General features: G+C 44.1%; 1 protein-coding gene across 1 annotated transcript in view; it reads left to right on the top strand.

Annotated features, from left to right (window-relative positions):
* kcnd2 (potassium voltage-gated channel, Shal-related subfamily, member 2) overlaps positions 1 to 25,059 on the top strand; it is a gene marked incomplete at both ends in the record, with an annotated part of 210,642 nt that overhangs the window by 138,678 nt on the left and 46,905 nt on the right. The gene's annotated exons all lie outside the window — the stretch shown is intronic.

The following is a 25,059-nucleotide window of genomic DNA, read 5'->3' as shown; positions in this document are numbered from 1 at the left end:
TTCGGCTTCAGCCCCATACCTTTCTGGCCAGAAGTCTTCTAGGTCAGTGGTTCCCAAACCTTTTTGGCTCAGGGGACCCCTATAAATATATTTTTTTCATCCGAGGCACCCCTACATTCTATTCATAATTTTCACTCCCATCACCTACATATTTATGGCATAATTTATTGATTATGTTGCGAGGAAAATGTTGAGATAATAGCCATTTTGGTTAGAACTGACTGAAAATAACTTTGTTCTTCAAGTTTAAAATGATACTATATATATTGTGTCCAAATAAATTCCAAATATTATCAAATTATCTCGCGGGAGTCGCGGCACCCCTGGACTGCTGTCGCGGCACCCCAGGGTGCCCGGTAGGTGACTGTACGTTCAACTGTTATGTTTAAAAAAAGAAACACGAATCCAGCACACACTGTCTTATTCAGTCCATTACCGATGCAGGTGCCATGTATACATATTTATGGCCCATATTTCACATTTTTATTTATATATATTTTTCCTTCATGAATGAATTCCCTATTTTACATTCCATCTGTCATTGTTGAGCAACATTTGTGAACATAGGCAGTCTACAAGCTCTGCAACGCATTCAGGATGTGATACGTTGTGAAATTGAAAACCTTTGAAAATGTTTGCCTAAAATGTCACATCCAAAATAGGGATGCAGGTTCAAAGTGGAGCTAAAACTTTAAATTGTACTTAAAGATGAAGTGCCATGATTTCCTCCCCGCCTAAAACATGATTATCGGGCATTAGGAGATTATATAAGAAGGAAGATATGTTCTGTGTGTACAGAAAGAGTTAAAATTAGGTTTTTATGTGGCCACACCCACCAGTTCATTAAGTATGCCTGCATGGTTGTCAGGTGGGGGTTGACCCAGCTGAAGTTAGCCACACCCACATTATTGACTGCTCTATCTGTGTTTTTGGATCGGCACTTTTGAGTCAGCCTCCAGGAAGAAACCCCAAGTACAAAGGGAATACATAATTGCTCATAACAACCACACCAGGGGGTCTAATGAAGTACTGTCAACCTCCTAGACACATGAAAACAAGTACAAAACTATGGCACCGCCTCTTTAAGTGGAGTATACTTGAGTAGTAGTTAATGTACACCACTGAAAGGTAACATAACATGTTAAAGGTACAGGACCTGTGCTCCCACCCTCCTCATAGGTTTTCCACTGGTAACATGACCTCTGGACTGGTCCAGTCATCCATCTCTGTCACATACTGTACAGAGGACAGACTCTGGCCAGCCGACAGCCTTCAGTGATGCTGCGTGTCTGTTCAGCAGCGACACAAAGACACAACAACACAACAACACACACACGGCAGGGGGGTCGGAAACTCTGCACTGCCTGTCTGGGCTTTTGAAGAACACACTTAGACAATAACCTCACTGTACATAAACACAAACACATCCATAAATGTTTGTTGTATTACTATAGATAGATAGATAGATAGATAGATAGATAGATAGATATGTAATGATATAGTAACTGAATCGAAAAATCGATTTTAATTTGTAATGATCTACTATACCGTTTGCAAAAGCAAAATATCGTACAGTTTTGGCTTTGTGTCGTATCGTTTTAAAATGCAGATAATCGGTATTGAATCGTTTTGCAATGCAAATAATTGATTGTATGGAAACTAAGTATTTGTGCCTTGTATTTAGCCATTTTAAGAGGGAAAATGAAAAAAGGAGGGGTCTAGTTACCTTTCCATTCCATATAGCTACTCTTGGTCTATCAATAAATGTGTCTAATCTCAGTTCATGTCAAGGTGCGGGTTTGTCCGTATATTTTGACACATTTCACACAGATTTAATTTCTTTGCAAAATAGTATACTATATCGATTTTAAATCATTGAATCGAATCATATATATGTCCATGTATCGTATCGTCAACCATGTCGTGATGCTTATCATATCGCTATTAAAATGTATCTTTACACCCCTAATAGAACATTCTCACCTATGCCCAAAGTAGGGAAAATAGGCCGCTATGCTGCCCTCACATCTAGAGTTCGGGCCGTTACGTGGCCCTCACACCCATGTTGCACCGCCGAGCTGACCAATATGATTATATATATATATATCGTTGTTGTCAGGTGGAAACTCTCTATGTCCAAAACCTGTTTGTTTTGTCTTAAAATAGTGAAAATAGCTGAAAATAGCTGATCAGATCAGCTATTTTCACTAGTTTTGTGAGAAAGTCTTGTATGATGAAGCAGGGCTTTACTTTTACAAAAAAAAAGTACACATTTGAAACTTGGAGATACGAGGTTTCTGCCCGACGGTGACGATATACCGGTATATGGAGATCTCTGGGAGAAGATATAACCAATGAAAAGTATTAATACACTACTGTGGATCCTTTGGAATACTGTTTCTTTTCCATTTCCCCCTGTTTCTGTGGTATTCTCAACACTTATAAGGCTGGATTTCTCGCATCTGTCTATACTCCCCAAATAACCTCATTTGATCTCCCTCACCTAATTTGATCTCCCTCTAATATATACAGTATAGAGCCTATATATATCCCCCCCCCCCCCCCCCCCCCCACCTCATTTGATTTAGATTTTATTTTATTAGACATCATACAGGAAAAACAAGTTGCGTCATGTTCATCAGAGAAACATCAAGGATACAAACACAAGAAAGTCTTGCGACTTATTTCCATTGTGTTCCCACAGATTCATCTGATGTAATCTCATTGCTTGCTACTTCATCATGAATAGTTTCTTTATCTTCTGAGTCCTTATTCCATTGTATGCTCTGAAATTCTATTTGATTATCATTTATGAGTCCACTTGGGCGTTTTCTAGAACCACTCCAGCGTTTCCACCATCCCTCTCCAGACCATGCTAAATCCCTTTGGAATGTCATCTCCTTTCCTTCGTTCCACTGTTTTGCTCACTCAGATATTTCAGACACACATTTTTCATGTATACACTCTTCTGTGTTGCCAAGCATGTTTTCTCACTTCTTAAGCTCGGTATTATTCCAGTTATTTTGCAATGCAATTTTATGACTGGGTCATAAACCTCACTTGGGCTCAATATGGTTCCAACTTCCAATACATCCAATGCAGTTCTTATTTAGTCACAAGCTCTTGCGGGAACAGACACCGGCCGTGGACGGCGCATGTCAAAACAGCCGCCCCCATTATTTTCAATGAACCTCCCGCACAGGCTGACGCCTCGCCCGCCAATCCGATACGCCACTGTTCTATTTCTAGGTGCTGCCACGCGGTGAAAATGTTTTTCCCCACCAGTTGGTGTTTACGCGAGGCACTTCACGTGCGTCAATACTGCGTGCTACGCTGCACAGCCGCCCACAGCCGGTGTGTGTCCCCCTTAAAACTATGATGAAAAATTATCATCGACTACCGCAATGATAACTACAACAAAGGCTAAATATATTGACAATTTCATCAACAAATACAAACTATAAGCTAAAATGTTAGGGAGGGACTAGTGGAGAAGAGATAGAGTATAACTAAAAGACAAGTAATTGTATGTTTGGTTGCTCTGAAAATAGCAGATCTACTGTACAAGCTCACAACACATCACGCTGTGACGTGTCATGAGCTTGTATTTAGTCGTATTTAGTAGTACAGTTAATTTAGTCAACTAAAATCGTATCATATTTAGTTGACTAAAACCAGACTAGAAATATGACTAAATGGAATTTTATTCAAACGACTATGACTAAAACTAAATCAAAATTTGCTGTCAAAATCAACACTGCTTTGATCTTTCAGCCATTGAGTTCTTACACTGTTGGATCCCCCGTTTCAAGTTTGCCTATTTTTTTTTTTTGCAACAACTCCTAAATATTTCAGGTCACTTTTTGTCATGGCTCAGGTGGTTCCTTTCCCTTTTGTGATTTTTTTCTTCGCAACCAGTAAATGGGACACTTTTTTACAGCCTATATTCTCACAATTCTGCAGGTATTCATCAGCCTCTGTGAGGCTCCTTTTCTTTCTAACTAATAACTTGGTCGTCTAGGATATTTTCAGCCTTGTATGATTTACAAGAGCATCCGCTAGCCCCCTTATGGCTCACTCCTCAAAGGCTGTTCACACCAAGCACTACGACTGTAAAAATATTGTTTAAAATAGACTCAGGTGAATGAGTCCAAACCATGATTATAATGAAGACAATGGTGAACGATATAGTTACAGTAATCGTTAGTTATCGTGTGTCAACGGCCCTTAAGTCACCGTTTTCCAAACTTTTTTGCTTGGAGCGTACGATGTACTGTATGTACTTACGAAGTATGTACGTATTCACATGTCTCAAGAACCATTCCACCAGCCGACTTCAAATTCGCCACGCGTGTTGCACACGACCAGAGGGATTGCAGTGGCAGTGGACGAGTCAGTCAGATAGGCGATTGTCCAGAACCGCGAATGGCAGCATGTCTGAATGGAGGGATGCACCCCCCTGGCTATGGCTAAGCTTCATTTGGCAAAGCCCCCCATGCCTATCGAATTCCCCACACCTGCCTTTTGATTACGTAGTCAGTCCACTTTGTTTCTCAATGGTGTCAATATGAGCAGTGCGAGTGTTTCCCTATTTAGGCCTAGAATTATTGAATGCTTTAACCAGTGAAAAATAGCAGATATACAAGCTATTTTTGAAAAAGTCTTGAAAATGTGTGCAAATCTTTGAATATATGTATTTTTAAAGCGAACGTTTGTAACTAAAATTTTGCTTCTGGGGGGTCCCTGGAACTAGATATTTTGAGATGGGAGTCCGTGGCCAAATAAATATCAGTTTGAGAAAAAAAAAAGTTTGAGAACCACTGACATAGTAGTCTCTCAAGAACAGACTAACTGAGCTCCAGTTAAGTGAAAAGGACCTTTTCTTTGACGATGGCTGGCCAGATTGCTGACATAGAAACATAGGTTTTTCAAAAAACCTTAGAAGGATTCAAAAGACACTTATAGAATCGGGTCAAAATTCAAATTTTCACGATTTTTCAAAAATAGCAGATCTACAAGCTCGCAGCGCGGCACTCGGTGCTGCGCTGTGAGCTTGTATATCTGCTATTTTTCAATAGTTAAAGCATAAAATAATGATACACAATACTGTGTACCAGTTCTGAATGGGTTAAATAGGCCTTAGCAATCACAGATAAAGCAGTGGATTGATGAGGCTGAAGGCCTCATCTACATAGTACATAGTTTACTCAACCTCTAATTGTGAGTTCTGCCAACGATCCAGCTGGCAGGTACAAGAAGAGCATTTAGTGAGCTACATAATTAGCACCAGCATCTTCAATCACGTAGAACATGGCTTTTCATTCAGAAGGACATTTATTTATTATATTTGAAGCTCGGGTGGCGCAGTGGTGAAGTCCCTGCCAAAACCACGGATGTTGTGGGTTCGAATCCACCGTGGTGCATCCAGCTTTGCGAACACAATTGGCCCGTGTTCGGGGGAGGGAAGCTGGGCGGGGTAGGGTGATATTAGTCACTGCATGCACTCCTACGAGCTGGAGCTGCACCCGTCAGCAAGGAGTGTTGGGTGGGAGGAGTAGGACGAAGGCTCTACGTCCACGTCCTCCTGGTGAGCACAGACATTTGGGTGGGGAGGAATCAATTGGCATAACGACTAAATTGGGGAGAAAAAGGGGGTAAAAAAAATAAATGTCTACTCTAAATAAAATAAAACATTATTTGTCTTGCAATGTTTTCTCATTTTCACATGTTTTCTCCTTTTTCACATCCAGTCCCTGCCTCCCTACACTCTCTCTCATGCTGAATACCCCACCTCCACCTCCACCTCCACCCTCTCTCCTTTCCGTGTCGTCAAGGTCAGATTTAATTGAAAAGTTTTTGCCTGCGGTGCCAGTGCAAACAAAGGCAAACCGTGGCTTAAATGAATGGCCACCCGTGTTAGTTAAAGAACGCCTGCTGTGCCTGTTAGTGGCTAATGGGGCCTGTTCTGGCTGTCATTAGGCTGGGGGTCTCCAAAGTTGAGGCTGCCCGCTTTTCAATCAGCCTCCTATTATCCTTGCATTAGAACAGTATATACTCCAGATGAAGGGATTTAAGTGTGGCAAAAGATGAACGGTGCACATACAAAACAGCCCTGTAGCTGTTTGGAGAAGGCTGTGGTCCATTATGGTGCATCAATCTACCTTTCTTTTCCTTTCCCCAGGAACACCCTGTACCCTCCTCTTGTTTATTAAAACAAGAGAGACTAATAACTCAGTGGCTTCCCTGTGCAATCTGGAGTAAAAAGTATCAATACTGCAATGTAGAAATACTCCGTTGGGCACCGTCACATCTCTCTCTGGACTCTCAGGACTCGCTCTTCACCCTCCGTATCATGTCATTGGCCAGGTATATACTCATAGATCATTTTAGCTGGATGTTCGCCTAAGAGGAACCCAGGAAACAAATGTAGTAGAGTCAAAAAAAGTACAATATTTTGTTTTGAAAGTAAAAGGTCATTGTGACCGTAGGTCACATTTACTCCTCCAGATCCTGTGAGTGCCTTCCCTTTTATGCCCATATATGGAGATCCCTGATGTCATCAATATTAAGCCCATATCTGGGAATGTCCCTATATGGACATATTGTGTCGGTCTCATGACATGATGTATGTGACTAATAAACCTAAACCTAAACCTAAAAATGTCAGGGAAAATATGGCCACATTTTGGGCACATTTTGGCCAACTTAAACAGCCAACCAGGTCTGTGCATTCTTTTGGTCAAAAGCGCCAGCGCTCGCCCAGCAGTCTGCTGTCACCCAGGCGGATGCGTGCATGAGCCCATGTTCGCGGCGTCTTACTGGTACTTTTAGATAGTTACTGGTAACTATCTAAAAGCACAAATACCCAAGTAAAGTACAGACACTCTACAAATGCACAGAACATCATTACTGTCCGCTGCCACTGCTGTTATGCAATGACAAGGTAAGATTACAAAGTCCTTTGTACGTCGGCGGATTGATGACCTTTTTAGAATGCTTACTTTCACCGTAGAACTGGGCCACACTTCTATTGGACTTAGATGGCACCTCTTTCTCTTTGTGTGTGTCTCTTTCCCCTCTCTCCTTTCTCCTTTGCCGTTTCCCTTTCTCTCGCTCTTTCTTCGCACGGGCAACAAAAACATTTTTTTTCTCTGAGCTATAAAAACAGACCTAGCTAGCAGTTCGCTGCTGCAGGCGGTGAGTGGACACTCAGGCGGACGCAAGGAAAGAGAGAGAGAGAGCCGGAGAGGCGGGGGAGGGGATGAGAGAGAAGATGACAGGGAAAGTGGAGCGAGTATAGAGGGGGGAAAAACAGGGCAGTCTGCTTCTCAGGAAAAAAAAATGTTTTGTGGGTCTAATGGATTCCAAGACCCACATAGGAGCGAGCCCAAGCCCTTTCTCTCTCGCTCTCACTTCCATTCACGTGTGTGTGTGTGTGTGTGTGTGTGTGTGTGTGTGTGTGTGTGTGTGTGTGTGTGTGTGTGTGTGTGTGTGTGTGTGTGTGTGTGTGTGTGTGTGTGTGTGTGTGTGTGTGTGTGTGTGTGTGTGTGTGTGCAAGCGCACACGCACGCACGCACAGGCAGGTGTGTTGATTCAGCGCTGTTCCCTTGGGGGTTTGGGAACCATGGGGAAATGTGTTGAACTATTACTCTGCCACAGGTTTAATACCTGATCCACTGTACAACAACAACGACACACACGCGCACACACACACACACACACACACACACACACACACACACACACACACACACACACACACACACACACACACACACGGCTGATTCCCAGCTTTCATGGTGATTGATCAAAGCATTGATTGGCTGTGGCATGGACTGGTGCTATACTAATCAGAGGGAATCCAATACAGTTTTTTTTTCTTTTCTCAAAACGCCTCCTTCTGCACACAACCAATCTGAACGAGAGAGAGAGAGAGAGAGAGAGAGAGAGAGGTGGAAACAACATAATTTTTTCATGGATGGTGAACATGGCAATCACTGTTTACATATAAATAACCTACAATCTAATCATGGTTTTCCAACGATTGGGTGGTTTAGCGTCTGTCATTTACCTGTACTTCACAACCAAGGCACTTGAACGCTCCACAGTTCTTCACAGCCATATATTGTGTACATTTGTGTGTGTGTACGTGTGCGTGCGTGTGTGTGCGTGCGTGCGTGTGTGTGTGTGTGTGTGTTTACTGACAGCGGGGCTTGCATCCTATTTACACCTCTCCATCTGTGCTGCCATATCTTAGAGACGGCAGGGGATGGGGATTGGCACTGCCAGCCCAATGAAATGATACGGAGGGTGGAGATAGCTAGTCCTGAGAGGAGAGGATGGAGAGAGAGAGAAAGAGGGATAGGGTCATTTAAACAGCAATGGGCTCTGCTGCAGTGCAGGACACACTGTCCAAAGCTGTTTATAGAGTGCATGGAAACACTAGCTGTTTTAAGCAATTTAAAACATCTGTTAGCTGAAAACGGTCTCCCACTGAACGGGTTATCAAAGGCCAGCACTGTACTCTGTCCGATGTCCAAAGTTTGGATAGGCATGAACTACAAAATGATCGGAACATCGGGATTGGGTGTCTTCGGACGCTCTTGCACCCCTGGGATGTTCTGACCATGCAAAGATGGTTGTGAGTGTGATTGGTCAGAAGTTGATTCGACATTCAAGGTGGGCGTGATACGTTTGGTTTCGTTTCCGCATTCAGCCTGAGGCTTCAAAAGCATACTTATAAGAAGTAGTGAAATGCGACGTGTTGTGTGCGTGTAGATCTGCTATTCTGCGATTATTAACATGTTGGCTCCCGTTAAATGTGGCTACTATAGTGAGATGTCTCGTTTATTATGTTGCGTCCTACACAGTAAAGTATTTTGTGTTCCTTTATCAATTTGTAAGTGAGAGTTATTGCGACTGTAAGGTCGCAGTTTAGTATGAAAACCTCCACCGGCCGTCCGTCCGTCCGTCCGTCCGTCCGTCCGTCCGTCACACACGTCACACCTTTGCCCTGCTCAATGTATACGTGTAACGCCTGATACTGAGGTGATGTGTCACTGTGACATCACAGATACTGAGGTGATGTGTCACTGTGACATCACAGGTGAGATCGCAGTGATGTCAGATACTCAGAGCAGGGATCTCCATATTTAGGCATAAACAGGTGACATCACAGTGATGTCAGATACTCAGAGCAGGTATCTCCATATATGGGCATAAAATGGATTCTGTTAGGGATCTCCATACTGTATATGGGCATAAAAGGGATTAGTGATGTCAGATACTCAGAGCAGGGATCTCCATATATGGGCATAAAAGGGATTAGTGATGTCAGATACTCAGAGCAGGGATCTCCATATATGGGCATAAAAGGGATTCAGATGGAGATTCAACTTCAATGAGTAACAATGGCAAACTGTCAACTGCCCGTATGTCTTGATAATTGGTGCTGGCCATTGGGAAAAGCGGGAGAACTCCAGAACGGCCGGTTCATTCCCGGCCGGTCCAGGCCGGCCATTAGGAAAAAAATAAAATAAAATGTCGGCCTTCGTTCCATTTTGGGGGCTGGGCGGCCAACCAAGTAAATCGTCACTGTCGGGCAGACACCTTGTATCTCCAAGTTTCAAATGTATACATTTTTTTCGCAAAGCAAAGCACTGCTTCATCATACAAGGCTGTTGCACAAAAGTAGTGAAAACAGCAGATCGGCTGTTTTCACTAGTTTAAATAATTTTTAAAATGGTTTTGGACAAATGGTTTTGGACATGTTTCCACCCGACAATGATGAAATATAACTCCTGTAATTGGCCCACTGGCTTGTCACTTGTCATGATCTGAAATGGCAAATCTTTGAGTAGCAGCAGCACTATAGAGAGCGATCTCTCTCTATAGCGCGCAATGGGCCTGTACAACTCTTTTTCCCGGGCTGAATCAGGGGCCCAGCACGTCCCTGTACAGTGTACTACATTAAATGCCAGAGACGACCCATGTGCTACACAAGGGGTACTTGACCTACCAGATGGGATGAGAAATATAGGTCTACTCGCACATAAATGCTGCACACTGCATAATCCTGGGAGTTCATTTGAAGAGCGTGTGAAAATGTACCTTAAAGTGTTATTTTTGACACGCTTAAAGTGAAGTAAAATCTATATTTCCCCATTGTAGAAAATAGGGCTTGACATCTAATTGCTTAATGTATGGATTACATCGAAATGGACTCACCAAGATTCCATAATTGCTCTGCAAGAATTTCAAACTAAGACAGCCAACCAGTCACTTGCATTGAACCTACTGTACCAAAATCTCAAAATACACAAGCCTATCCAATACCAGGTGTTTGGTCTATGATTGAGAGTTACCTTTCTGCCAAAAATATAAATTATTATTGAATGTATGTTGTAACTATACAGACTCGAAACACATTATATAAGTTCATGGCTCATTCAGTGCAAGTGAATGGGGAGCAAATATGAATGAATGAGGAAGGGAATCTTGGTGAGTCCATTTCTATACACAGGATATTTGGATACATAAGCGTATATAAGCCCTATATTCAACGATGGGAAGATATATCTTTAACTCTCTGTGCATGTTGCAGTAGCAGGTTTCATAATGTTTTCTACGCTAGGTACAGTATTACTGATGAGGAAGGGGACAAAGCAAGACATCTTTATCCTGTTAGTTCCACAGATAGGCTGCGCAGGTGGCTGTAGCGCACGCAGACATGCATTTCCCTAACAGTGTGCCGCTCGCTTTGAGAGGCGTGCATATGGAAATAAGCAGCTGCTCGTTTGACACAGCAGGGTGGCTGTCGCTAATTGGTCCTCTATGTCACAATATTGACTCTAGAGTGAGAGGGGCAGTTTTCATCATCTCCTACTGTTGATTACATGGACTGCATGCTGTCCGCAAACACATGCGACACTCTCACCAGAGCACACTCGCTTTCTCTCTCTCTGTCTCATTACCTTCTTTAGGTCACTGTTTCCCAAACACTGGGTCTTAATTGTTTTGAATTATTATTATTTCAAAACATTAAAAAAAAATGCAATGATGAAAGTAATTTCATGAATAAATAAAATTAAAATCTAAGTCTAAGAAGTAGATAGATAGATAGATAGATACCTTTATTATCCCAAGGGGGAAAATGTGTTGCCCAGAGGCAGCACAGCAGTATAAGGTTATTTACAAAGTTACAGAGAAGTATGAAAAAAAGAAAAAAAGAAAAAAACAAGAACAGAGTACAGTAAGTACAGTAAGAGTAAGGTACAACAGGAAAGGGAACGAATAATATATATACATAAAGTGTCTTAAAGCACGACTATCAAAAAAAGAATACATTGCCCAAATCAAAGTGACCATACAGTCAATGCTAGTAGTGCAACAAGTATCTCTACATCATGTCAAACACAAGCAGAAATACTAAAAGAAAATTACTAACACAACCTAATAGTGCAGTGTCCAAAGGTCAGAGCGATAAAAACAACTAGCAAAAAAGAATAAAAATAAACAAGAAAGGGTGATGCGGCAAGACGCACAAAAAAACACCCTCCCTGGAAGGTCCTTAGAGGTCAAAGTCAGTGCAGATATAGTTCCAGTAAGGAAAAAAAGGCTACCGTCGTCCTACGTTAGGAAGGTAGTCCTTGTCAATCGACCGTTGTGTGTCTCGTTCTACAGCTTGAGAGAAAGCGGTACAAAAGACTTTCCTAGTCTCTCGCATCTCCGCCCTGGGTAGACAAAACGGTCATTTCCTCTCTTACTCCAGTAACTGAAGATCTCAAGATGGAGGGGGTGGGAGGAGTTGTTCAAGATGGAGTCCAACTTCCTAGCCGTTCGCACCTTGGCAACTTCCTCCACCCCCTGCAGAGAGGACCCAACAACAGAGCCCGCTTTCCTCACCAGTCTATTTAGGTTAAAGGTGTCGCCCGCTCTGTTGTTGCCACCCCAGCAGGTTATTCCAAAAAAGAGGACACTTGCCATGACAGACTGGTAGAACATCTGTAGCATCCTATTGCACATCCTATTGCACACGCCAAAGTAGTGAAAATAGCCGATCTCCAAGCTCACAACGCGGCACGAAGCGATGTGTTGTGATCTTGTAGATCTGCTGTTTTTCCTAGTTTGGGTCCCGGTCAAATGTCTAATTTCTCTTTTGGGTCTTGAGCTAAAAAGTTGGGGAACCACTGTGGCAGAGTGGAAGGAATCCAGATTTGGCATCTGCGTTTGGGAGGCATCTTTTTTTCCTTCCAACTAAACCTCTGCAATGCCCCCATATCGCCCCATGGCCATGGTGGCGATGTCAATGGATAGTGCCTCCCGATTGCACTGGACAGACAGTGAAAGTGGAAGAGAGAAGGGGGGAGGCTATTATGGCTCAGGCCGTTTCACAACCCCGCTGCCCCCGACGCGATGTGCTATCAGAAACTATTTTCTGATAACGTTTCTGCTGAGAAATCGCCCATCTATCATCTATTTTCACAATTCCTGCCTCTAATATCTGACAATTTGACCAAATGTTACATTTGGAATTTTAGGCATTAAAACATCCTTAAATTGTCACTTTAGAAATGTGCATAAACCCTCTATACACTTAAACATTATGTTGGTTTGTTTACTGTTGAGTGAGAAAACAATGTTGCACATTAAGTTAATCATCTGGGGACCCCCTCCCCCCCCCCCCCCCCCCCCCCCCAAATAAATTGGGGACCCTCCTGGAGGTCCTCCTGACCCACAGGTTGAGAACCACTGCCTTAGATGAGGACTCCATCAGATTGAAATGAACAGTCTCTCTGCCATGCAGGACAGAACAACACAGAGCTGTCCTCACCATGCTGTTTGGTTGGAAACCTCTTTTATCTGGAGCTCTGCCCTGTTTAGCACATCAAAGCAACAGGGAGGTTGTGTGCGTGCGTGCGTGCGTGCCTGCGTGCCTGCGTGCCTGCGTGCGTGCGTGCGTGCGTGCGTGCTTGCGTCCGTGCGTGCATGCATGCGTGTGCATTTGTGCGTGATGCAGCACAGCTGATAGGATTGTTAATCTTAGAACACAAATAATATCCTGGAGTTGTGTGTGTGTGTGTGTGTGTGTGTGTGTGTGTGTGTGTGTGTGTGTGTGTGTGTGTGTGTGTGTGTGTGTGTGTGTGTGTGTGTGTGTGTGTGTGTGTGTGTGTGTGTTCATGCACACCGGCAACAAAACGAGATAATCGTGTGCAAGTAGCCCTCTAGGTTGCTAATTATAGCCTATAATAAGGTGTGTGTACTGTATTGTGTGACTATTTACAGTATGTGTACTGTATGTAATTGTATGTTTATGCACTGTATGCGGGCTGTACAGTATGTGTCATTGCAGTGATTGCACGCATCCATGCATCCTTTTGTGTGTATCCACTGTGGGTGCGTGTGTGCGTGCACACGAGGATGATAGATGGAGAGCGCGGCAGCTCCAATCTGCTGTTTGACATGTTTAAAAATAGACAGATGAATGAGCGTCTCTCAGGTGGCCTTTACTCTCTTTCTCCCTCTCTCTCTCTCTCTCTCTTTCTCTTTCTCCCTCTCTCTCTCTCTCTCTCCCTCTCTCTCTCCCTGTTATCCTTTCCTCTCTCCTTATCTGTCAGCTATGGCAGAGGTGGCTTTGGCCGTGGAATGACCTGACCTGCCTGTGCATCCTACCCCGTCCCCTACACCCACACTGTAACATCCAGTCCATTTCAACTCTTCTCCAGTGCTATCCTGTTGGTTATGCTTTTGTTCTATTCTGGACGCTGTGTGGTGGTGTTGTGTTTCTTAGCTCTTTAATTCATGCGACTGACTGGCCTGGTTGTGGAGAGCAGAGCCAGAGCTTTAAAACTGTCACCGCTTAGTAGGGATGGGACGATATGAAACTTTCATATCACGATTATTGTGACAAAAGAAATTCGCCATTTGCGATGTTATCGTGATAAATAAAATCCATTATCCTGGGGCGGAACATTTGCCAAAAAATAGCCGATCTACAAGCTCACAACGCGTCGCAACGCGTTGTGAGCTTGTAGATCGGCTATGTTTTGGCATTTGATAGAGAGTGAAAAAAAGAACGTATATTAAAGTACCTTTTACCAATTATAGAGGGTTTAAGTGGTACCGGATATGCAGCTCGGCAAATAAAAGGTGAATTGATCCCAGTGCATGACGGAGGTAACCTGACTGCCGCCAGATAGGTGGCAGCAGTGCGTACCGCCCTACTGGTAAAGTAGGGCGGTACGCACTGCTGCCACCTATCTGGCGGCAGTCAGGTTATGACGGAGGATGATATAACGATAATTGAAATCTCCACTATACGATTATCGCGAGTGTTTTTTATCACGATAAACGATAATATCGCGTATCAGAATGTATGGAGTGCTGGTAGCAGACGTCCAAGCCCCGCTGGTCAGGGCGGTTTCTTCCACTTTGAGGTATGGGTGCTCTAGTAACTACTGGTAGTTAAGATAGGATCTCCGTAGAGTCGTCCTACTGGTATAATCTTGAGATAAAGGATCTCCGTAGAGTCGTCCTTCTGGAGAGAGAGTGGATCTTCTGATGAAGGCGTCCGATCTCTCTTACATGGCTGCCCGAGTAATTGGCAGACAGAATGGAGCCAGTTGAGACAATAGGGACTCTGGTTTATCCTATTCTATCCTGGTTATCACTGAACTCTCCATTCTATCTCCAACTCAACCTAATATACTGGAGATTTAGGATTCACCATATTAGGGCTGCCCTCGGGCATAACAGCTTCATACATCATTCATATATTCCTCTTAAGGAAGTGTCCATATAAGGATATCTCTGTAACATTGCCGCCTCCAAATTTATAGTGTAAATTTGCTTCCACGTTTATCAGGTTTTCCTTCTATGTCCGCTGGCATTAAGGTGAGTCGAGCCACAAGACACGTGTCGAGCCACAAGACACGTGTAATTGGTTGCGAGAGGTCCCGGGTTCAAATCCCGGACGAGCCCCCACTATGGCCGCCTCGTGTTCTAAACTTGCTATGGCCGTATAAGGACATATCACCGCCTCAAATTAAACATATAATTTTGCCTTTACGTCTGAGGTTAGTTGGGGCAGCACAATATATTCAGTCATGGGGGTGCTGTGTTCATTAGGACTCATGCTGCATTCACACTGCAGATATATAGTTGAACGTTTTGCTTGCTTGGTCAATGTTATCTCAATGGAAACCAGCTTTAAAGATACAGGACACACACAGAACGAAGCTTTGAAAGCTTTAAAGCTCGTTTCCATTGAGATAACATTGACCAAGCAAGCAAAACGTTCAACTATATATCTGCAGTGTGAATGAGGCATCACAGTGACCTGCGCAATGTATCGGGAGTGATCTTGACATCTCTGGGGGCGCTTTCTCCCACAATCTCCATGAATGGGGCATAGCATCTTGCAGTAGTGGGTCGTACCGTCCATTTAGGTTATTCCAGAAGGTGGTATAGAGAATGATAATAAGACATTGCTGCGGGGTCAGGTGTTGACGCAAGAACGTCATTGTACCTGGCCAGATCCATTTCTTCCCAGTCAAAGGTTGTGGTGGAGAGGATGAACTATTATCTAGCTTGTCCGATACACTTGCAGGCTCTTCTGAAGGTCTACTGTCCGCTACCACATGAGGACCTGTTGCAGTCTGAGGTAACTTCAAGGTGACTATAGGCAGGATTTTACTCTGAGAGTAATCACATATTTCCTCAATCTGACTACATGAGTTAACTCCTGGAGGTAGTGTCTTGCCAGCAGTTGTCCTCTCACCTTCTGTGGGCAATGAATCATCACAACTAGCTTCTGATAAGCTAGCTTCTTGCAGAGTTCTTGCAGATAAGCTAGCTTCGTCGCGAGTTAGCCCCGATAGGGTACTTATGGGCGTAATTAGTTGCTGGTGTGCGTCCACCACGTTGCTATCTTGGGCTCCGGAGTTAGATCTCTGAGTTAATGTTTCAGGTAAAGGGCAGTGGTGATGACTCTGTTCTGTTATATAACGATCACCATTATCTGCTTTGCTGTAAGCCGCCTTGTGTAGAACCTGGGACTCACCCGGATGAGCGATGTTTCGACTTTGAATCTCCAGAACTGGTATGAGCAGGTTGTCTGGAGACAGGCCATTACCCAGCTCTCCCACGGTTACTTCAGAACCTTCTACAGGTTCAGCTAAGACCTGGCTGATAGCCTTCCCATGTGGAGGTGACTGGGTGGTGTCGGCTGGATCAGGCTGTACTGGACTCTGTAGTTCGTTACTGGTCTCTACATCCTGACTATGTTGTCTGACTTCTGAGGTCAGTATGTGGTGTCTGCTGGGGTCCTGTTGAGTGTCAGCTATACTGTTGTCATTGTTGATAGTGAGTACCTGTTGCTGAGGTATAAACATTGACATGATAATGCTATGATCTGGTGTTATATTGTCCTGTGCAAGGGAGTTGTAGGGTCTCATAACGGTTGACTCAATCAGAGTTAGAGAGGTCTGAAAATGTGACCCCTGTTCTGATACACTGTTAGTGTTGAGAGTAGAGAACTGATTACATTTATCTGTCAGCAAGTCTGGAGTATTCACTTCGTTTGTCACTAGAGCAGATATCTGAACGTGCTGTTCAGGGGCAATCTGGTCAGAGAGTTCAACACCAGTGTCCTTGATGTGATTGTGCTCTTTAGTTTTGGATTTATGGTGATCAATGGCCCTTTTGGGTTGATTTCCATTTCCAGGGGGTAATAGCTCCATGCTAGCTACCTGTAAAGCATCTGTGAGGTTTTTGATTGACTCATGGACTGCCCCGTGCATCGAATGCACTTGGGGTGTTCCAGTCTCAGCAGTTTTGGACTTTGCATTTTGTAGATTATCATCTACTTGGTGCAGTACTTGACTCATAGAGTCTGTTGGGCAATTAATGCAGTATAGTTTTTCGGTGTCTTCGTTAGACTCAGTCGTGGTTGGTTCCGGTGTCTCGTGATGAGCTGTAACTGAACCAATGTTGATATCGTGAAGGATGTCAAGATGTTGTCCTTGGCATATCTGACACTTAGATCTTAGTGTACAATTTGTTCCTTGATGGAAACAAGTACATTTATGACATCTATACGATAAACAGTTTTTCTTATCCTCTGGTGGTAGGGATTCGAACTTTCGGCAGTAGTTGACAGGATGGTCTTGACCACAATAGAGGCATTCTATCTTGAATTCTCCTCCTGACGACTCTATTCCGGGCTTTCTATTGTAAGTGTTTGTACGAGTTACGGCATTATGGAGGATATGATTTGTCTTTGGTTGTTTATAATTGGGTCTTTCCCTCGGTGAGCCGCGTTTACCTCTAGGATCATTATATGCTCTACTATTGTTATATCTTTTCCTGATATTAGTTATATCCGATCCTTGTCTACTTGTGTCAGTGTACACTCTATTATTGTTGTACTGGTTCTTGGGCTTGGCGACATTTACCCCTTGTTTACTGTTCTTGTCAGCGTACGGTCTATCGTAAGAGTAATTTCTCTTTATGACAACAAATGCTGCTACGAATTCTGCAAGTTCGTCAAGTCCAGCATCTGAATAATTCCTTTTCCTGTAGTTGTACGCTTGTACAAACCATTGTTCGGCGAGGGAGTTTGGTAGCTTATGGATAAAACCTTTTATGAGGTCTGGGAGGTCGAAGGGCTGGTGCGCTGTGTCAGTGTTCAGGTTACTCAGACACCGATTTAAGAAGGATGAGAATTCACCTAAGGCTTTATCGTCACCATCCTTCACGCGAGGCCATTTCCTGACTTCTTCCCTTACTGCCTTAGAGATCACTCGCATAGAACCGAATTCTTCTTTAAGCTGGTTCACAGCGTTCCTATATCCTATATGGGCTTGGGGATATCTTCGACAAGAAATAACGATATCTTGTGCTCTTCCTGACGTATACTGTTCCAGGTAAGTTAGCTTATCATTGTAATCATCTGTCTTATCTGCGATATTCCTAGCGAAGACTTGTAACCAGCCTTTGAATTTCAGGGGGTCACCACCAAATGTTTTCATCGTCTTAGGAGGGAGGGAGGCTTGTATTTGGATTTTCATCAATAGTTTTAGAATCCCATTTATAACTTCCAGGTCTAATGATGGGTGGTCTTGTCTGTGGTGATATGCATCCGACCTTTGATCACTAGTTTGGGACCAATCATCTGGTTCGCCTAGGGTACGTCCGGGAGGATTCGGATGTACTGGAGTCGAGGTATACTGCCTCTGTTGGGAGTTTTCGGTATTATTACCTGCCGTGTCCCGATTTGGTGCTGCCTTCTGTATACAGAGATTGGGCACAATGGAGGAAATGACATAGATTAAGGAATCCATCTTTTGTTCAAAGGATTCTACTTTTTGTTCGAGTCTAAGTAGGCAATCCTGATAAGGTAGAACATCTCTCCTCCTCTGAAGGTGTGTAGACGTATGTTGCGTCTCATCCGCTTCAGTTTGAGAATTATCAACTCCCGTGAGGGAGGTACAATCAAAAATCCCAAATGGGGCCATATTACCTATGGAAGGTCTTGCTTGGGCGGCTGCTTTACAATCCGGCTCGAAGGACCAGTGTTGGGGAGAACTAATATATATAGTTCAGAATGTATGGAGTGCTGGTAGCAGACGTCCAAGCCCCGCTGGTCAGGGCGGTTTCTTCCACTTTGAGGTATGGGTGCTCTAGTAACTACTGGTAGTTAAGATAGGATCTCCGTAGAGTCGTCCTACTGGTATAATCTTGAGATAAAGGATCTCCGTAGAGTCGTCCTTCTGGAGAGAGAGTGGATCTTCTGATGAAGGCGTCCGATCTCTCTTACATGGCTGCCCGAGTAATTGGCAGACAGAATGGAGCCAGTTGAGACAATAGGGACTCTGGTTTATCCTATTCTATCCTGGTTATCACTGAACTCTCCATTCTATCTCCAACTCAACCTAATATACTGGAGATTTAGGATTCACCATATTAGGGCTGCCCTCGGGCATAACAGCTTCATACATCATTCATATATTCCTCTTAAGGAAGTGTCCATATAAGGATATCTCTGTAACATTGCCGCCTCCAAATTTATAGTGTAAATTTGCTTCCACGTTTATCAGGTTTTCCTTCTATGTCCGCTGGCATTAAGGTGAGTCGAGCCACAAGACACGTGTCGAGCCACAAGACACGTGTAATTGGTTGCGAGAGGTCCCGGGTTCAAATCCCGGACGAGCCCCCACTATGGCCGCCTCGTGTTCTAAACTTGCTATGGCCGTATAAGGACATATCACCGCCTCAAATTAAACATATAATTTTGCCTTTACGTCTGAGGTTAGTTGGGGCAGCACAATATATTCAGTCATGGGGGTGCTGTGTTCATTAGGACTTACAGTGACCTGCGCAATGTATCGGGAGTGATCTTGACATCTCTGGGGGCGCTTTCTCCCACAATCTCCATGAATGGGGCATAGCATCTTGCAGTAGTGGGTCGTACCGTCCATTTAGGTTATTCCAGAAGGTGGTATAGAGAATGATAATAAGACATTGCTGCGGGGTCAGGTGTTGACGCAAGAACGTCATTGTACCTGGCCAGATCCATTTCCTCCCAGTCAAAGGTTGTGGTGGAGAGGATGAACTATTATCTAGCTTGTCCGATACACTTGCAGGCTCTTCTGAAGGTCTACTGTCCGCTACCACATGAGGACCTGTTGCAGTCTGAGGTAACTTCAAGGTGACTATAGGCAGGATTTTACTCTGAGAGTAATCACATATTTCCTCAATCTGACTACATGAGTTAACTCCTGGAGGTAGTGTCTTGCCAGCAGTTGTCCTCTCACCTTCTGTGGGCAATGAATCATCACAACTAGCTTCTGATAAGCTAGCTTCTTGCAGAGTTCTTGCAGATAAGCTAGCTTCGTCGCGAGTTAGCCCCGATAGGGTACTTATGGGCGTAATTAGTTGCTGGTGTGCGTCCACCACGTTGCTATCTTGGGCTCCGGAGTTAGATCTCTGAGTTAATGTTTCAGGTAAAGGGCAGTGGTGATGACTCTGTTCTGTTATATAACGATCACCATTATCTGCTTTGCTGTAAGCCGCCTTGTGTAGAACCTGGGACTCACCCGGATGAGCGATGTTTCGACTTTGAATCTCCAGAACTGGTATGAGCAGGTTGTCTGGAGACAGGCCATTACCCAGCTCTCCCACGGTTACTTCAGAACCTTCTACAGGTTCAGCTAAGACCTGGCTGATAGCCTTCCCATGTGGAGGTGACTGGGTGGTGTCGGCTGGATCAGGCTGTACTGGACTCTGTAGTTCGTTACTGGTCTCTACATCCTGACTATGTTGTCTGACTTCTGAGGTCAGTATGTGGTGTCTGCTGGGGTCCTGTTGAGTGTCAGCTATACTGTTGTCATTGTTGATAGTGAGTACCTGTTGCTGAGGTATAAACATTGACATGATAATGCTATGATCTGGTGTTATATTGTCCTGTGCAAGGGAGTTGTAGGGTCTCATAACGGTTGACTCAATCAGAGTTAGAGAGGTCTGAAAATGTGACCCCTGTTCTGATACACTGTTAGTGTTGAGAGTAGAGAACTGATTACATTTATCTGTCAGCAAGTCTGGAGTATTCACTTCGTTTGTCACTAGAGCAGATATCTGAACGTGCTGTTCAGGGGCAATCTGGTCAGAGAGTTCAACACCAGTGTCCTTGATGTGATTGTGCTCTTTAGTTTTGGATTTATGGTGATCAATGGCCCTTTTGGGTTGATTTCCATTTCCAGGGGGTAATAGCTCCATGCTAGCTACCTGTAAAGCATCTGTGAGGTTTTTGATTGACTCATGGACTGCCCCGTGCATCGAATGCACTTGGGGTGTTCCAGTCTCAGCAGTTTTGGACTTTGCATTTTGTAGATTATCATCTACTTGGTGCAGTACTTGACTCATAGAGTCTGTTGGGCAATTAATGCAGTATAGTTTTTCGGTGTCTTCGTTAGACTCAGTCGTGGTTGGTTCCGGTGTCTCGTGATGAGCTGTAACTGAACCAATGTTGATATCGTGAAGGATGTCAAGATGTTGTCCTTGGCATATCTGACACTTAGATCTTAGTGTACAATTTGTTCCTTGATGGAAACAAGTACATTTATGACATCTATACGATAAACAGTTTTTCTTATCCTCTGGTGGTAGGGATTCGAACTTTCGGCAGTAGTTGACAGGATGGTCTTGACCACAATAGAGGCATTCTATCTTGAATTCTCCTCCTGACGACTCTATTCCGGGCTTTCTATTGTAAGTGTTTGTACGAGTTACGGCATTATGGAGGATATGATTTGTCTTTGGTTGTTTATAATTGGGTCTTTCCCTCGGTGAGCCGCGTTTACCTCTAGGATCATTATATGCTCTACTATTGTTATATCTTTTCCTGATATTAGTTATATCCGATCCTTGTCTACTTGTGTCAGTGTACACTCTATTATTGTTGTACTGGTTCTTGGGCTTGGCGACATTTACCCCTTGTTTACTGTTCTTGTCAGCGTACGGTCTATCGTAAGAGTAATTTCTCTTTATGACAACAAATGCTGCTACGAATTCTGCAAGTTCGTCAAGTCCAGCATCTGAATAATTCCTTTTCCTGTAGTTGTACGCTTGTACAAACCATTGTTCGGCGAGGGAGTTTGGTAGCTTATGGATAAAACCTTTTATGAGGTCTGGGAGGTCGAAGGGCTGGTGCGCTGTGTCAGTGTTCAGGTTACTCAGACACCGATTTAAGAAGGATGAGAATTCACCTAAGGCTTTATCGTCACCATCCTTCACGCGAGGCCATTTCCTGACTTCTTCCCTTACTGCCTTAGAGATCACTCGCATAGAACCGAATTCTTCTTTAAGCTGGTTCACAGCGTTCCTATATCCTATATGGGCTTGGGGATATCTTCGACAAGAAATAACGATATCTTGTGCTCTTCCTGACGTATACTGTTCCAGGTAAGTTAGCTTATCATTGTAATCATCTGTCTTATCTGCGATATTCCTAGCGAAGACTTGTAACCAGCCTTTGAATTTCAGGGGGTCACCACCAAATGTTTTCATCGTCTTAGGAGGGAGGGAGGCTTGTATTTGGATTTTCATCAATAGTTTTAGAATCCCATTTATAACTTCCAGGTCTAATGATGGGTGGTCTTGTCTGTGGTGATATGCATCCGACCTTTGATCACTAGTTTGGGACCAATCATCTGGTTCGCCTAGGGTACGTCCGGGAGGATTCGGATGTACTGGAGTCGAGGTATACTGCCTCTGTTGGGAGTTTTCGGTATTATTACCTGCCGTGTCCCGATTTGGTGCTGCCTTCTGTATACAGAGATTGGGCACAATGGAGGAAATGACATAGATTAAGGAATCCATCTTTTGTTCAAAGGATTCTACTTTTTGTTCGAGTCTAAGTAGGCAATCCTGATAAGGTAGAACATCTCTCCTCCTCTGAAGGTGTGTAGACGTATGTTGCGTCTCATCCGCTTCAGTTTGAGAATTATCAACTCCCGTGAGGGAGGTACAATCAAAAATCCCAAATGGGGCCATATTACCTATGGAAGGTCTTGCTTGGGCGGCTGCTTTACAATCCGGCTCGAAGGACCAGTGTTGGGGAGAACTAATATATATAGTTCAGAATGTATGGAGTGCTGGTAGCAGACGTCCAAGCCCCGCTGGTCAGGGCGGTTTCTTCCACTTTGAGGTATGGGTGCTCTAGTAACTACTGGTAGTTAAGATAGGATCTCCGTAGAGTCGTCCTACTGGTATAATCTTGAGATAAAGGATCTCCGTAGAGTCGTCCTTCTGGAGAGAGAGTGGATCTTCTGATGAAGGCGTCCGATCTCTCTTACATGGCTGCCCGAGTAATTGGCAGACAGAATGGAGCCAGTTGAGACAATAGGGACTCTGGTTTATCCTATTCTATCCTGGTTATCACTGAACTCTCCATTCTATCTCCAACTCAACCTAATATACTGGAGATTTAGGATTCACCATATTAGGGCTGCCCTCGGGCATAACAGCTTCATACATCATTCATATATTCCTCTTAAGGAAGTGTCCATATAAGGATATCTCTGTAACATTGCCGCCTCCAAATTTATAGTGTAAATTTGCTTCCACGTTTATCAGGTTTTCCTTCTATGTCCGCTGGCATTAAGGTGAGTCGAGCCACAAGACACGTGTCGAGCCACAAGACACGTGTAATTGGTTGCGAGAGGTCCCGGGTTCAAATCCCGGACGAGCCCCCACTATGGCCGCCTCGTGTTCTAAACTTGCTATGGCCGTATAAGGACATATCACCGCCTCAAATTAAACATATAATTTTGCCTTTACGTCTGAGGTTAGTTGGGGCAGCACAATATATTCAGTCATGGGGGTGCTGTGTTCATTAGGACTTACAGTGACCTGCGCAATGTATCGGGAGTGATCTTGACATCTCTGGGGGCGCTTTCTCCCACAATCTCCATGAATGGGGCATAGCATCTTGCAGTAGTGGGTCGTACCGTCCATTTAGGTTATTCCAGAAGGTGGTATAGAGAATGATAATAAGACATTGCTGCGGGGTCAGGTGTTGACGCAAGAACGTCATTGTACCTGGCCAGATCCATTTCCTCCCAGTCAAAGGTTGTGGTGGAGAGGATGAACTATTATCTAGCTTGTCCGATACACTTGCAGGCTCTTCTGAAGGTCTACTGTCCGCTACCACATGAGGACCTGTTGCAGTCTGAGGTAACTTCAAGGTGACTATAGGCAGGATTTTACTCTGAGAGTAATCACATATTTCCTCAATCTGACTACATGAGTTAACTCCTGGAGGTAGTGTCTTGCCAGCAGTTGTCCTCTCACCTTCTGTGGGCAATGAATCATCACAACTAGCTTCTGATAAGCTAGCTTCTTGCAGAGTTCTTGCAGATAAGCTAGCTTCGTCGCGAGTTAGCCCCGATAGGGTACTTATGGGCGTAATTAGTTGCTGGTGTGCGTCCACCACGTTGCTATCTTGGGCTCCGGAGTTAGATCTCTGAGTTAATGTTTCAGGTAAAGGGCAGTGGTGATGACTCTGTTCTGTTATATAACGATCACCATTATCTGCTTTGCTGTAAGCCGCCTTGTGTAGAACCTGGGACTCACCCGGATGAGCGATGTTTCGACTTTGAATCTCCAGAACTGGTATGAGCAGGTTGTCTGGAGACAGGCCATTACCCAGCTCTCCCACGGTTACTTCAGAACCTTCTACAGGTTCAGCTAAGACCTGGCTGATAGCCTTCCCATGTGGAGGTGACTGGGTGGTGTCGGCTGGATCAGGCTGTACTGGACTCTGTAGTTCGTTACTGGTCTCTACATCCTGACTATGTTGTCTGACTTCTGAGGTCAGTATGTGGTGTCTGCTGGGGTCCTGTTGAGTGTCAGCTATACTGTTGTCATTGTTGATAGTGAGTACCTGTTGCTGAGGTATAAACATTGACATGATAATGCTATGATCTGGTGTTATATTGTCCTGTGCAAGGGAGTTGTAGGGTCTCATAACGGTTGACTCAATCAGAGTTAGAGAGGTCTGAAAATGTGACCCCTGTTCTGATACACTGTTAGTGTTGAGAGTAGAGAACTGATTACATTTATCTGTCAGCAAGTCTGGAGTATTCACTTCGTTTGTCACTAGAGCAGATATCTGAACGTGCTGTTCAGGGGCAATCTGGTCAGAGAGTTCAACACCAGTGTCCTTGATGTGATTGTGCTCTTTAGTTTTGGATTTATGGTGATCAATGGCCCTTTTGGGTTGATTTCCATTTCCAGGGGGTAATAGCTCCATGCTAGCTACCTGTAAAGCATCTGTGAGGTTTTTGATTGACTCATGGACTGCCCCGTGCATCGAATGCACTTGGGGTGTTCCAGTCTCAGCAGTTTTGGACTTTGCATTTTGTAGATTATCATCTACTTGGTGCAGTACTTGACTCATAGAGTCTGTTGGGCAATTAATGCAGTATAGTTTTTCGGTGTCTTCGTTAGACTCAGTCGTGGTTGGTTCCGGTGTCTCGTGATGAGCTGTAACTGAACCAA

This window comes from Nannobrachium achirus (assembly GCF_963921795.1).
Source record: "Nannobrachium achirus genome assembly, chromosome: 23".
Classification (NCBI taxonomy): Eukaryota; Metazoa; Chordata; class Actinopteri; order Myctophiformes; family Myctophidae; genus Nannobrachium; species Nannobrachium achirus.
Note: the sequence above shows the minus strand (reverse complement) of the source record. Positions and strands in the feature narration are given on the sequence as shown.